General features: G+C 39.1%; 1 protein-coding gene across 6 annotated transcripts in view; it reads right to left on the bottom strand.

The window, feature by feature from the left end:
* The window catches only part of BLOC1S5 (biogenesis of lysosomal organelles complex 1 subunit 5), a 120,177-nt gene that overhangs the window by 7,991 nt on the left and 97,415 nt on the right, over positions 1–14,771 (bottom strand). The window contains exon 6 of one of the 6 annotated variants that reach the window (XM_055080133.1): positions 3,041–4,954. The exons of 3 other annotated variants lie outside the window; for them this stretch is intronic. The gene's annotated coding sequence lies outside the window, so the exon portion shown is untranslated. Of the gene's footprint in view, positions 1–3,040; positions 4,955–7,893; positions 8,015–14,008; positions 14,496–14,771 lie in introns of those variants that run through there. 2 more of the 6 variants (XM_055080134.1, XM_055080130.1) reach the window with 2 other exon arrangements.

Here is a 14,771-nt window from a genome sequence, read left to right as displayed (position 1 = left end):
CCGTGGCCGCTGAGCCTGCGCGTCCGGAGCCTGTGCTCCGCAGCGGGAGAGGCCACAACAGTGAGAGGCCCGCGTACCGCAAAAAACAAACAAACAAACAAACAAAAAACAAACTGCCACGAAACACATGCAAAGCCTGAGGCCATTTATTAAATGAGATGCTGCAAGTGATAGGCCTAGCAGCATGCTAACATGTTAACTATTGTTGTATACAATAAATGTTCATTATTATTATATAATTAAAAGGCTGGAAGGTACCTTCTGAAACATATATCTAAGTGGTATCTAGTTATATATGAGTAATAGGATGATGGATAATTTTTATTTTCTTCTTTTTGGTTTGTGTAGTCTAAATTTTCTACGATGAATACGTAAGAATGAAAAACTAATAAAAATTAGGTTTTTTTAGAACTATATGCTTAAATAGGATACTCAACTTATATTCCTTTTTAAAAGTACCTGGCATTAATTTTTATATATTATTATGTGAGTATATTATGTTTATCAGAAATAAAGTTTCAGAGTAGTTATTTACTATTTATTTTTCAGCAGCAAGAGAAATAGGTTTGATAGTTTTAGTGAGAAGAAAAGAAAAAGCTTAGCTTTAGGACTATGTGAGAATATTTGAATTTCATGTGACCACATATTACTGTTTCCCTTCCATATAGTTTTCCTTCCCCTGCCTTCCAAATAACTCGAACTTCCAATTAACTCAGTATTAATTACACTGTAAATTTTTTGAGGACAGGCAGGAATGATTTCTTTCTGGCTTTTGTATTCTTAGAACCTGGTCCCAAACACATACTCTGTATACGTTAAATGAATAGGCTAACAAATGTCTAAATGTGTCTTATACAATCTGTATAATTCTCCCATTATGTATCTATTAAAATGCCTTTGGGACTTCCCTGGTGGCACAGTGGTTAAGAATCCACCTGCCAATGCAGGGGACATGGGTTCAGTCCCTGGTCCGGGAAGATCCCACATGCCACGGAGCAGCTAAGCCTGTGCGCCACAGCTACTGAGCCTGCGCTCTAGAGCCCACGAGCCACATCTACTGAGCCCACGTGCTGCAACTACTGAAGCCTGCACGCCTAGAGCCCGTGCTCCGCAACAAGAGAAGCCACCACAATGAGAAGCCTACGCACCGCAACGAAGAGCAGCCCCCGCTCACCACAACTAGAGAAAGCCCGCACGCGGCAACAAAGACCCAAAACGCAAGCCAAAAAATAAATGAAATTTTTTAAAGAGTCATTACCTCCTAAAAAAAAAAAAAAAAAAAAAAAAAAATGCTTCACCCACATGAAGAAACGTAGTCATTATCTCCTAAAAAAAAAAAAAAAAAAAAAAAAATGCTTCACCCACATGAAGAAACGTTTCTAGAGTTAAACTTGGAACTTGGACAGACTAACAAGAAAGCATTTAGAAAGTGACTTCTACATCCTGTTTACCATTATCTCCTTCTGTGGAACCAAGAATGTAATTGTGTAAGAGAATTTTGAGTGGTTTGGGTTTAGGTGAATGGCCAAGGGTAATGTTTGTGGCCTTGGGTTAGACTCTGTTTCCCTGAATCAGGCAAGCTGACCTGAGAGAAACCAGACAGGGCATCCTTGGGTCCTGTTAGCAGCGTGCTGTAACCAACCAAACCAACCGAGCAGGCTCGCCTGTGCCTCTCAGCCTGCGGTGTGCAAGTCAACAAGATATCCCGTGACTTGTGTACAGTGGACGGACAGAGCCACCGTTTGCCCTCCATTTATTTTGGCTACACTGCGCAGCATGCGGGATCTTAGTTTCCCGACCAGGGACTGAACCCGGGCCATGGCGGTGAAAGCGTCGAATCCTAACCACTGGGAAAGATTTTTGGGGCCACATATTCCTTGAATGAAACTTTTCTTAGAACCAGCCTACACCGCCATGTCACTATGCCACCTGCGTCTGGCTCCCGGCATCCTTCCACGTGTACGGGCTGCTCCCTGACTCAGGGAATGTACACCTGAATGGAATCCACCCAGGTACAATCCTGGTAAGGTTCAAAAGCTCCTCTCAAAGCAGGAAATTATTAACTGCTGAGTGTCTCCAGCTAAGTTTACAGACTAACCACAAAGAGAAAACTCTTGATGTGGACAGGTTATTTTCCAAGTTATTTTCTCACTGAAAACCCAAGTGTCTAGTAAATAATTCCAACTACGAAGTAAAGAAGAAAAGTGGCACTTTAAAATAAATTCAGATGATTCAAAAGTTTACCTGTAGCTTCTAGGAGTTAATCACTCAATGACATACTTCCTTTCCTAAATAAACGCTGACTTGTTGACATCTGGTGCGGGAGCTCATACATTTATGGATACGGCTCAGTTCCTGGATAGAGTGGCGCTAGTTACCCAGGGTGAGTCATCAGGCCACAGCTCACTGTACTCACTACGAGGACCCTAAGAAAGGACTCACAATAATTTCACAGATTTCACCTCTGCAAGGAATGCTGCAAGAGGAAAAACGGTTCTTAAACATAAAAATGGCAGGGAAATGTTGCATAGCCTTATATTAAACACAGATTGGGTTTGGTTACTCTGTGGGAAAAATTTAGCACGGAGTAAATGAAGTGATAGCATGAGGAGTAGATTCATATTCTGAAAAGCCTAATTTACAACCCAAACTTCCACAGATCTTTCCTCCTACAGCTTCTTATAGTTCAATTTCCTTTCAGATCTTCAGGTCTCCCACTTCAGAGACTGAAATTCTTCAGAATTTCCTGTGACATTTTTCCTAGTGTTAAGGGAAGGAAAATGATCTTTGGGGTTATATAATATACAAAGTTGAATTCTAAAATAAACAGAGGTCTTAAGATATGAGGCCAGGAGTGAACAGGGATTAAGAATATATATTGGGCATAATTAATGTAGATTATAACTAGTTTCATAAAACAAGTGTTAAAACTGTTTTAATGCTGGGAAAACTGGACAGCTACATGTAAAAGAGTGAAATTAAAACATTAAAAAAACCCAAAACTGTTTTAACTTCATTTTAAGAGAAAGTTTATTAACTTCATTTTAACAGCCAGACTATAGATTGGAGAAATTTCAAGGGAGAAAAATAAAGTTCTAATCCTTTTTAAGAACTGAAGTGGGTCTCTTTTTGTTGCCTGTAAACCATGAACTTAGGTCTTAATTCATTCAACAATGAATACCTAACTATGCCAAAGAGTGTTCTACACAGTGAGGATGTGACAGAGAAGAAGACAAATTGGGACTTTGCTCTCATCGGGTTTACAGTCTAGTGAGGGAGAGAGCTAATATACAATAAAGTACAAGATCTTTTCAGATAGTGCTAAATGTTAAAAATAAAATAAACCAGGGTAATGGGATAAAGAGGGAAAGGGTGAGGTAAGACATAACCTCTGTGAGGAGGTGACAATGAGCTGAGACATTAATTGCAGAAGGAACCAGCCCAGCGTATTCAAGCAATAGAAGGGACAGAGAGGCGCTCTAGTGAGAAGGGGGAGAGCAACAGGCGGTGAGGTGAGAGGGGCTGCAGGGGCAAAATCATGCAGGACCTGATAGGCCCTGCTAGGGACTGGAATTTTAACTGTAAAGAGAAGTCTTTGGAAGATTTTAAGGAGGTTGTGATATAATCTGCTTAAAGATTTTAAAAGGGGTGACACGGGCAGGAATGGTGGAGTAAAAACTCCTAAAAATCATCTCCCTTCATAAAAGCAACAAGAACACTAAAAATTTGTCCAAATCAACTTTTTCCAAACTCTGGAAATTAACTAAAGACTTGCAACAATCTGAGAAGCATTTGTTTAAGAAAAAGACATGAATTTCAGTATGAAGAGCAAACTTTGAGATGTTTTAACTTTCCATGTACCCATCCCTCTTGCCAGCCTCTGTGATAATCTTGTAAACCAACAGCTCCACAATCACAGTGAAAATAAGACTGGGAGTCACTGGAGGAGGCAGATGGGGTTGGAGTTCCGCCAAAGGCCCATTCCTAAAGGGTGGAATTATCTATTTAATACAAAAGGAGGCAGTAATTGAGGAATACAGGACTTAAAAAAAAAAGACACAGACATGTAGAAAACAAATAGAAAATGGCATACGTAAAATTTACTTTATTGGTAATTATATTAAATTTAAATGGATTAAACACTTCAATCAAAATGCAGAGACTGGCAGAATGGATAAGAAATGAAAAAAAATAATGACCCAACTGGGCTTCCCTGGTGGCGCAGTGGTTAAGAATCCTCCTGCCAATGCAGGGAACACGGGTTCGAGCCCTGGTCCAGGAAGATCCCACATGCCGCGGAGCAACTAAGCCCGCGCGCCACAACTATTGAGCCTGCACTCTAGAGCCTGCGAGCCACAACTACTGAATCTGTATGCCACAACTACTGAAACCCACATGCTTAGAGCCCGTGTTCCGCAACAAGAGACGCCACCGCCACAAGAAGCCCGAGCACCGCAACAAAGAGTAGCCCCCACTCGTCACAACTAGAGAAAGCCCACATGCAGCAATGAGGATCCAACACAGCCAAAAATAAATAAATAAAATAAAATAAAATAAAAATGACCCAACTATATGCTGTCTACAAGAGACACCTTTTAGATTCAAAGATACAAATCAGTTGAAAGAAAAAGAGTGGAAAAAGATACTATGCAAATATTAAACACAAAAGAACTGGGATGGCTATCCTACTATCATACTAAGTAGACATTAAGACCAGAGACAAAGAAGAACATTTAATAAAAGAGTCAAGATAAAAGGGTCAAGGTGGGCTTCCCTGGTGGTGCAGTGGTTGAGAGTCCGCCTGCCGATGTAGGGGACACGGGTTCATGCCCCGGTCCGGGAAGATCCCACATGCCGCGGAGCGGCTGGGCGCATGAGCCATGGCCGCTGAGCCTGCGTGTCCGGAGCCTGTGCTCCGCAACGGGAGAGGCTACAACAGTGAGAGGCCCGCGTACTGCAAAAAAAAAAAAAAAAGTCAAGGTATCGAGAAAATATAAGAATTATAAACATGTGTGTACCTAATAAACAGAGACCCAAGAACATATGAAGCAAAAACTGACAGAACTGATGAAAGAAATAGAACTTCCAACAGTTAATAGTTGGACACTTCAATACCCTATGTTAAGTAATGAATAAAACAACAAAACAGAAGATCAACAAGGAAATAGAAGACTTGAATAACACTATAAACCAACTAGACCTAATGGATATCTATGGAACATTCTACCCAATAACAATAGGATACATATTCTTCTCAAGTACACAAAGAACATCACCGAGGATAAACAATATATCAGGTTGGAAACAAGCCTCAATAAATGTAAAAGGATTGAAATGAAACACAATTCTCTGACCACAGTGAAATGAATTTAGAAATCTGGCCAGAAGAGTGACCAAGAAAAAAGTGAGAAGATTCAAATTATTAAATTAGAAATGAAAGAGGAGACATTACTAGTGACATTACAGAAATAAAAAGGATTCTAAGGGAATACTATGAACAACTGTATGCCTAGATGAAATGTACAAAAACTTAGAAAGACACAAATTACTGAAACTGACTCAAGAAGAAACAGAAAATCTAAACAGACCTATAGCAGTAAACACATTAAATTATTAATCAAAAATTACTCACAAAGCTCAGAATGAGATGCCTTCACAGGTGAATTCTGACAAATGTATAAAGAAGAATTAACACCAGTCCTTCACAAACACTTCCAAAAGATAGAAGATGAGGGAACGCTTCTCAATTCATTCTAAGAGGCCAGTATTACCCTGATAGTAAAACCAGAAAAACATCTCACAAGAAAAGAAAACTAGAGGCCAAAATCTCTTATAAGTATAGATGCAAAAATACCTATGAAAATACTAGCACACCAAATCTAGTAACGTATAAATCAGTTTAGAAACCATGATAAAGTGAGATTTTTTTCCAGTAATGAAAGATTGATTCAACATATGAAAATTAATCAGTGTAACACACCATATTAATAGAATAAAGAACAAAACCATATGATCATCTCAATAGATCCAGATAAAGCATTTGAAAAATTCCAACACCTTTTCATGATAACACTCAACAAACTAGGAATAGGCAGGAACTTCTGAAATCCAATTAAGGGCACCTATGAAAAGCCCACAGCAAACATCATACTTAGTGCCAAGAGCCTGAAAACCTCCCCCTAAGATCAGGAACAAGACAAGGATGTCTGCTCTCACCACTTGTATTCAAGATTGAACTGGAGATTCTAGCTGGGGCAGTTAGCAAATCAAAAGAAAAAATATGCATCCAGAAAGGAGGAAAGAAGTAATATTAACCCTATTTGCACCGAGAAAATCCTAAAGAATCTTTTAAAAAGTATTAGAACTAATAAACAAGTTCGGCAAGGTTGCAGAATACACGGTTGATATACAAAAACCAATTGTAGTTCTATACACCAGCAATGAACAATCTAAAAATAAAATTAAGAAAATGATTACATTTACAATAGCATAAAAAACACTTAGGGATAAACTTAAGAAAACAAGTGCAAGACTTGTACACTGAAAACTACAAAACATTGCTGAAAGAAATTTCACAGGACCTAAATGCATGGAAAGACATTTGTGTTCCTGGATTAGAAAATTTAATATTGGTAAAATGGCAACACTCCACAAATTATCTATAGATTGAATGCAATCCCTATTAAGATTGCAGCTGGCTTTTCTGCAGAAATAGACAAGTTGGTCCTAAAATTCATATGGAATTGCAAGGGACCCTGAAGAGTCAGAACAATCTTGAAAAAGAATAAAGTTGGAAGACTAATACTTCTCGATTTCGAAAATTATTACAAAGCTACAGAAATCAAGACTGTGTGATAGTGGCATAAAGTCAAACATATAGATCAATGAAAGAGAATAGAGAGTCCAGCAATAACCCCTTATATTTAAGGTCAATTGATTTTTGACAAGCGTTCCAAGACAGTTCACTAGGAAAAGAAGAGTTTTTTTCAACATATGGTATTGGGACAGCTGGATTTCCACATGCAAAAGAATGAGGTTGGACCCTTACCTCACACCATATAAAAATATTAACTCAAAATGGATCAGAGACCTAAATGTAGAAGCTAAAACTATGAAACTCTTAGAAGAAAGCATAGGCATAAACCTTCATGACTTGGGTTAGGCAATAGTTCTTACAAACGATACCAAGAACACAAGCAACAAAAGAAAAATTAGATAAATAGGACTTTATCAAAATAAAAAACTTCAAAGGACAATATCAAAAAGGTGAAAAGCTGACACAAAGAAAGAGAGAAAATATTTGCAAATCGCATATTTTTTAAGGGGCTAGTATCCAGAACATATAAGGAACTCTTAATAAGAGTTCCTTAAAACACAAGCATCACCATAAAGAAAAAGTCAGAAGACAACACGTGGTGACGAGGATGTGGAGAAATCAGAGCCCTCCTAAACTGCTAGTGCAAATGTAAAACGGTGCAGCTACTTTGGAAAACAGTGTGGTAGTTCCTCAAAGGGTTAAATGTAGAGGTAGAACATAACTCAGAAATCCCACTCCTAGGTATCTATCCAAGAGAAATGAAAACATACGCCCACAAAAACTTTTTCATAAATGCTTATATCAGCATTGTTCGTAAAAGCGAAAAGGCGGAAACAACCCAAATGTCTATCAACTGATGAATGGATAAATAAAATGTAATATTCATACAGTGGAATGTTATTTGGACAAAAAAAGGAACAAAATACTGGTATGTGCTACAACATGAATGACCCTTGAAAACATTATGTGAAAGGAAATAAGTCAATCACGAAAGACTTCATATTATATGATACCATTTATATAAAATGTCCCCAATAGGCAAATCTACAGAGACAGAAAGTAGAGGAGTGGTTGCTTAGGGATGGAGGGGAATGAAGGGATAAGGGGATTGGGCGTGGTGACAGCTAAGGAGTACGGGTTTTCTTTTAGAGGTGATGAAAATGTTCTAAAATTGATTGTGGTGATGGCTGCACATATCTGTGAATATACAAAAGAAACATTGAATTGGGCACTTTAAAAGGGTGAGTCATACGGTATGTGAATTATATGTCAATAACACTGTTATTTAAAAAACAATCTGGCTGATCTTGCCACAAATTATAAGACTAGTGGAACTGGAGTGAGAAAAATAACCCATGCCTCTCTCAAATTATGACAGCTCTACCACGTTTGGAAGAAGATAGGCCGATATGTCATTCCCACTTCACTGTCTGAAACCTGGAATAGAAGCCTGGACTCTCAAATCTGGCCACATCTCCTCTTCGGTTGTGATGCTTCAGACTAGCTGATCAAAGTCCCCCTTCCCATCCTGCAGCTCTCCTTCTACAGTCATCCAAAGACAGTGACAACTGGAGGAAGAAACTCAGCACAGGAACTGGTGGGTGGTGGAGGTGATATAGTGTAGAGAAATGTGTGAATTACAAAACAAACAAACACACAAAAACAACCTCACTTGAATTCTGGAGAGGAAACATATATTTCCTAGAAAGAGTAAAACATCTGATTGGTTTTTGACTTTAGCTCTGTAATCGTTTCCCATGAGAAAGCAAAAAATGAATATACTCAGACTAATCGGTAAGAATCAAGGGCAGATCCAGGCTTTGTGGATTCTAAAGTACAATCTGGGGAACTTTCAAAAGTATGTAGTGTTACGAATGCAACTTTAGGGATGAGGCACTGGCAGGGGTGTTATGAGTGAGAAGACCTGAAGCATAAAGTTCACAAGCATCCTGGAAAAGCTACTTCTGGTCTGAATATACATGGCACTCATTTTCTCTTGAAAAGTTATTTGGAGATGCTTAAAAATGAAACCAAAAATGCTGAAAACGAGACTAAAAGCATTAGCTGTGAGCACGAAGTCAGCTAAAGGTAGAGTTGTAGAAAATACTGTCACAAATATGGTTGCTAAACTCAAGGCAAATGTGAAACATAACATCTGAAAATTCACATGCATTCACCTACAAAAACTATAAAATAGTAACAATAACCTCAATTTCAAACTCCTATTTATATTAAAGAAGATCAGTATCTGAGGTGAAAGTACAGGGTAAAGATGAAGAAACAAAAATAATTTAAATTTCAGGTCTTACATGGGAATTACAGGCAGGAAGGTAGGTCAAAAAGCATCTTTTTCCTTTTGAAATTTTAGAGTCAGAAAATATAGATTGGTGACTATGTTTTGAAAAACATTAAAGACAAGCCCTAATAAAACAAAAAGAGTATATATCTGCCAAATTACTGGGATAGTTAAAGTCAAAGAAAGTTTGGGGTTAAAAAGTAAAAGCCAACCATACACTGCTTACAAGAAACACAACTAAAATAGACCCACACAGAACCGTTAAAAATAAAAGGATAGAGCAGCCGCTGTGGAAAAGTTTGGCAGTTCCTCCAAAAGTTAAACATAGAACTTTATATGTTCCATATGATCCAGCAATTCCAGGCAGACGCCCCAAAAATTCAAAGCAGGGACTCAAACAGATACTTGTATACCAGTGTTCATAGCACCATAATTCACAAGAGCCAATGGTGGCAATAACCCAAGTGTCCACTGACAGATGAATGGATAAACGAAATATAAATATACATACAGCGGAATATTATTTATCCATAAAAAGGAATGAAATTTTGACATATGCTACATCATGGATGGCCCTGGAAAACATTATGCTAAGTGAAACAGACATAAAAGGACAAATACTGTATGAGTCCACTTCTGTGAGATACCTAGTAAATGCAAATTCATAGAGACAGAAAGTAGAATAGAGGTTACCAGCGGCTGGAAGGAGAGGGAATGGGGAGTTAGTGTTTCATGGGGACAGAGTTTCTGTGTGGGATTATGAAGATGGGTAGTGGTGATGGTTTACAACATTGTGAATGTACTTAATGCCAATAACTTCTACACTTAAAAATGGTTAAAATGGCAAATTTTAGGTTATGTATATCTTACTACAATTAAAAAACAACAACAACGGGGAAATGATGTTTCAGGCAACACAGAAACCAAAAGAGATCAGGGACAACAATATGAATTTGACACCAGGCAGAATTCAAAATGCATCAAAGGAATAAACAGTGTCTTTGAAAAAATGCAAAATACCCAAAGAAGATATAATAAGTACTAGCGTGCGTCAAAAAGAACTATTTGGAAATTCCAAAAGTCATTCTCCTGAATAACAGGTGGTTAAAACAATATAACACCATAATTATAACTATTCAGAACAACATCTAAAAAAGAGCAAGTTAAATGTTAAGATGCACCAAATTTCACCTGCAGCTTCCAATGTGGCAAAAGTGCCCTCTTCCGCTTCAGCTTTGCTCTTGGGCATATGGAAGGCCAAAGAGCTGAATTCTATTCCATTTTTACTCTTCCTTAACTTGAGAATGATATCAATGACCATGTGACCAAAATTTCTAATTAGCATCACATCGATTTAAACTAAGGCATGTCAGGGACTTCCCTGGTTGCTCAGTGGTTAAGAATCCACCTGCCAATGCAGGGGCCATGGGTTCAGTCCCTGGTCCGGGAAGATCCCACATGCCACGGAGCAACTAAGCCTGTGTGCCACAACTACTGAGCCCGCGTTCTAGAGCCCGCGAGCCACAACTACTGAGTCCACGTGCCACAACTACTGAAGGCTGTGCGCCTAGAGCCCGTGCTCCGCAACATGAGAAGCCACCGCAATGAGAAGCCCGCGCACCGCAACGAAGAGTAGCCCCCGCTCGCCGCAACTAGAGAAAGCCCGCGCACAGCAACGAAGACCCAATGCAGCCAGAAATAAATAAATGAAATAAATTTATAAAATAAAATAAGACATGTCAGTGTCAGTCCAACTTATTGGTAATATCTGATTACTCACTTAATAAAACTTAGATGAAAATTTTGTGTACTTTATAGGTTGAAATTCTACCGGTCAGTTAAAATATAAACGTATATTTGCTATGCAAGAGTAAAATGGTATAATTAACGATGTCCATGAAAACCATTAATTTATGTACAAAAAAGAACAAAACGACTCTCAAATAGTTAAATACATAGAGAACAAAGCTGGCAATAGACACAGTTGTGGAAGAGAGTGGACTAGGTAGATATTGGGAAAACATTAATTCTTTTTTAGCCGACCCATCTCATGAAATTTTCAAGAAGAATATAAGGGAGATTAGATCATCAGCCTATTTTCTTAATAAAACTGTTAGTATTTATAATTAAAAAATATATATCAATATGTTTGTTTATTTTAAATTTCATTTTGGCCAAAGAGAAAATCCTATTTGGCAACTCTTCACATCTTACGAAGATGAATTAAGAGCAGAATGTCCATTTTCACCCCATCAGATTTTCACAAGGAGGAAAAACACTTAAATCATGTACAATATCACCCATGATAAATCCTATTCGAACCAGATAAAATAAAGAATATAAGAAACGAAGAAAAGAGGAAAGCGTCAGAGCAAAATGTTGGACCCGCAAATCTCTGCCTTTTCTTAATGGCCTCTTTTGAAAGTACGTGTCCATTTCATACTGCAAATATGCATCACAGTGACTCAGGAGCAAACCAGCCGCTGACAGGGCTGAGAAGTGATGGTGTTTCCACTATAATGTCAGTATTAACATTTGTCAACACTGAAATGTATAATAATAAAGTTGTACTAAATAGCAAATGCTGGAGAGGGTGTGGAGAAAAGGGAACCCTCCTACACAGGTGGTGGGAATGTAAATTGGTGCAGCCACTATGGAGAACAGTATGGAGGTTCCTCAGAAAACTGAAAACAGACGTGCCATGTGATCCAGTAATCTCACTCCTGGGCGTATACGTGGACAAAACTACAATTCAAAAAGATACATGCACCCCTATGTTCATAACAGCACTATTTACAATAGCCAAGACAGGGGAGCAAGCTAAACGTCCATCGACAGGATAAAGAAGATGTGGTACATATATACAATGGAATATTAGTCATAAAAAACAATGAAATAATGCCATTTGCAGCAACATGGATGGACCGAGAGATTATCATACTAAGTGAAGTAAGTCAAATATCATATGATATCCCGTATATGTGGAATCTAAAATATGAAACAAATGAACTTATCTATGAAACAGAAACAGACTCACAGACACAGAGAACAGCCTTGTGGTTGCCAAGAGGGAGAGGGCGTTGGGGGAGGGATGGAGTGGGAGTTTGGGGTTAGAAGATGCAAACTATTACATATAGAACAGATGGACAACAAGGGCCTACTGTAGAGCACAGGGAACTATATTCAATATCCTGGGATAAACCATCATGGAAAAGAACATGAAGAGGAATATATATACGTATGTATAACTGCGTCACTTTGCTGTACAGCAGAAATTAACACAACATTGTAAATCAACTAGACTTCAATAAAGTAAATTAAAAAAAATAAAGTTGTACTAAGTAAAACTATGAAAATAAAAAATACAATTCAGGGCTTCTTATTTCTCCTGATGTATCTCTCTCCTCTGTCTTCTCGCCAATGTGGCAGCTAGGCAGGAAACTGCTGGCCTGTCAGAAATGTCCTGGGGCAGACCCCTGGACCAGCCCAACGCTTGTCACTGGGGCCAGTGCTTCCTGCCTGCTCTTCCTCCTCTTCTCTGGATCACTGGACTGGGACGAAGGGAAACTTGCTCGGTTCCACCCATTCTCAATTACCCAGAAGATGCTGTGCAACCCAGACCCAGCTCAGCCTACTGCCATTCCACCCTGCGGGGCAAAGGCAAAGTCCCAGATGAACTTAAACTTGACTTTCCTTTGTTTCACTTTGCTATTGCACCCTGTTCTTATATTTCCGTTGGAGTCTCTTCAGAAAAGAGGGCTGACTGAACCACAGCCCGATTTGGAGATTTCTGGGTTTCCCCGCCAAATAAAATATTAAAACAATCTTATAAACCATCTCCCTGATTTTTTTTTTCACTTTCTAAAAATAATCAGAAAACTCACTAAAATTATAAGAGGAGTCTATATAACTGCATGCTTACAGATTCAACACACTCATTGAGATGGAAAACATTTCTGGAAAAAATGTTACCAAAACGGATGAAATTCTGAATAGACCAAATATCAAGAAAGAAATGTAGACAGTCATCAAAGAATCCTCCCAATAGGCTCTATATTTCTACTGGTGAATCTTATCCAATTCACAAAGAAAAAAAATTCTATAGTATAAAAACGGTTCCCAAATATAGAAGATAGAAAGCTATTTATTCATGTCTAGAAGGCAAAGGTAACACTCATGTTAAAATTATTATTATTGAAAAATAGTAAAAATAAAACAGACTGATCTGTCTATTGTTAATGGAATTAACTTCAATTTCCATGAAGTGCAGTCCTGAGTATTAGTTTAAGTAGTGAGTTCTTTCCCAGATGGCTGTGTTCACCCATATAAATGCTGGTGGCTTTAAGGTACAAAAGAAGGTATCACGGTCCTTAGAAGAAGGGCAGCAGCCAGCTAAAGTTGAGTATAAGTAGTAAGGACCCAACTCTGGGGTTCTAGAAGGTCACGATCTCTCATCAAGCAGAGGCTTTGACCACTAAATCACTTTTTCCAGGGAGAAGTTACAATCCTAAAACAGTTTTAATCTCACTATCAGAGTCTGTTATTTCAGAATGTCACATTTAGAGCAACTCTAAGACATATGATATTGCCATCCTTTGCAGACCCCTCACGTAAACGAGAAAGTAAATCACCCAAGAAAGAAAGAATACCCTCTCAGATGGAAGACAAGGAAAAATTAGGGCACGCTAAAATGGAATGCAAACGGGAGTCCCCAGAAAATGAAACCTAACATTCAGATGTCAGACGTCTATGCTCTAGGAAGGGAAGCGGGCACTGCAGGCTGTTTTGAGCAATGCGGACGCAGTGGGGGGCTGCCCGGGAACCTGGGCACCAGGAGCCCCGCAGAGGTACCACGGGGGCCAGGTTCTCAGGTGAACTGTCAGAGCAAAGCAGAAACAGCCCCAAGACCAAGAATCAAGACATCAAATGAACCAGGAACATAAAAGTGAGAAGTCATGAAGTGCCTCATTCCAGGCTGCAGTGGAGTCTGGCCTATGGGATACCATCCCTCTCCTGTTCTCACTCTCCGCCCACTCCCACCCCAAAGATGCTGTCCCACTGAGGAGGAAGGGCAGGGGCTGGGCAGGAAGGACTGGAGTTTACTTCTATAGCCTGGAACACTGAGACAGATTAATAAAACTAAATATTTTAGACAGTGAAACAAATATATACCTTCAGGTAAAGTGCCTATGAATGGTATTGCACTAGTCATTCTGCACATGTTTCAGGGTCTTCTAGGTATTCATTCATTTAGAGGCAAGCCACAGCTGCTGTCCACAAGTGGAAGACGCAGAAAAATAATGAACAGACAACCCAGCCATAAAAAGGGTGAAGTTCTGCCATTTGCAATAACATGGCTGGGCTTGGAGGGCACGATGCTCACTGAAATGTCAGGCAGAGAAGGACAAATACTGTAGGATCTCACTTACATGTGGACTCTAAGTATCACAACAAACTGATGAATATAACAGAAAAGAAACACACTCACAGATACAGAGAACAAACTAGTGGTTACAAGTCCTCAATTCACAAAAATTAATTTAAGACAGTTCTTTTTTTTTTTTTTTTTGCGGTACGCGGGCCTCTCGCCGTCGTGGCCCCTCCCGTTGCGGAGCGCAGGCTCCGGACGCGCAGGCGCAGCGGCCACGGCTCACGGGC

The sequence above is a fragment of the Physeter macrocephalus genome, chromosome 18 (assembly GCF_002837175.3).
Source record: "Physeter macrocephalus isolate SW-GA chromosome 18, ASM283717v5, whole genome shotgun sequence".
NCBI classification, from domain to species: Eukaryota; Metazoa; Chordata; class Mammalia; order Artiodactyla; family Physeteridae; genus Physeter; species Physeter macrocephalus.
This window is presented reverse-complemented; position numbering and strand designations above follow the sequence as displayed.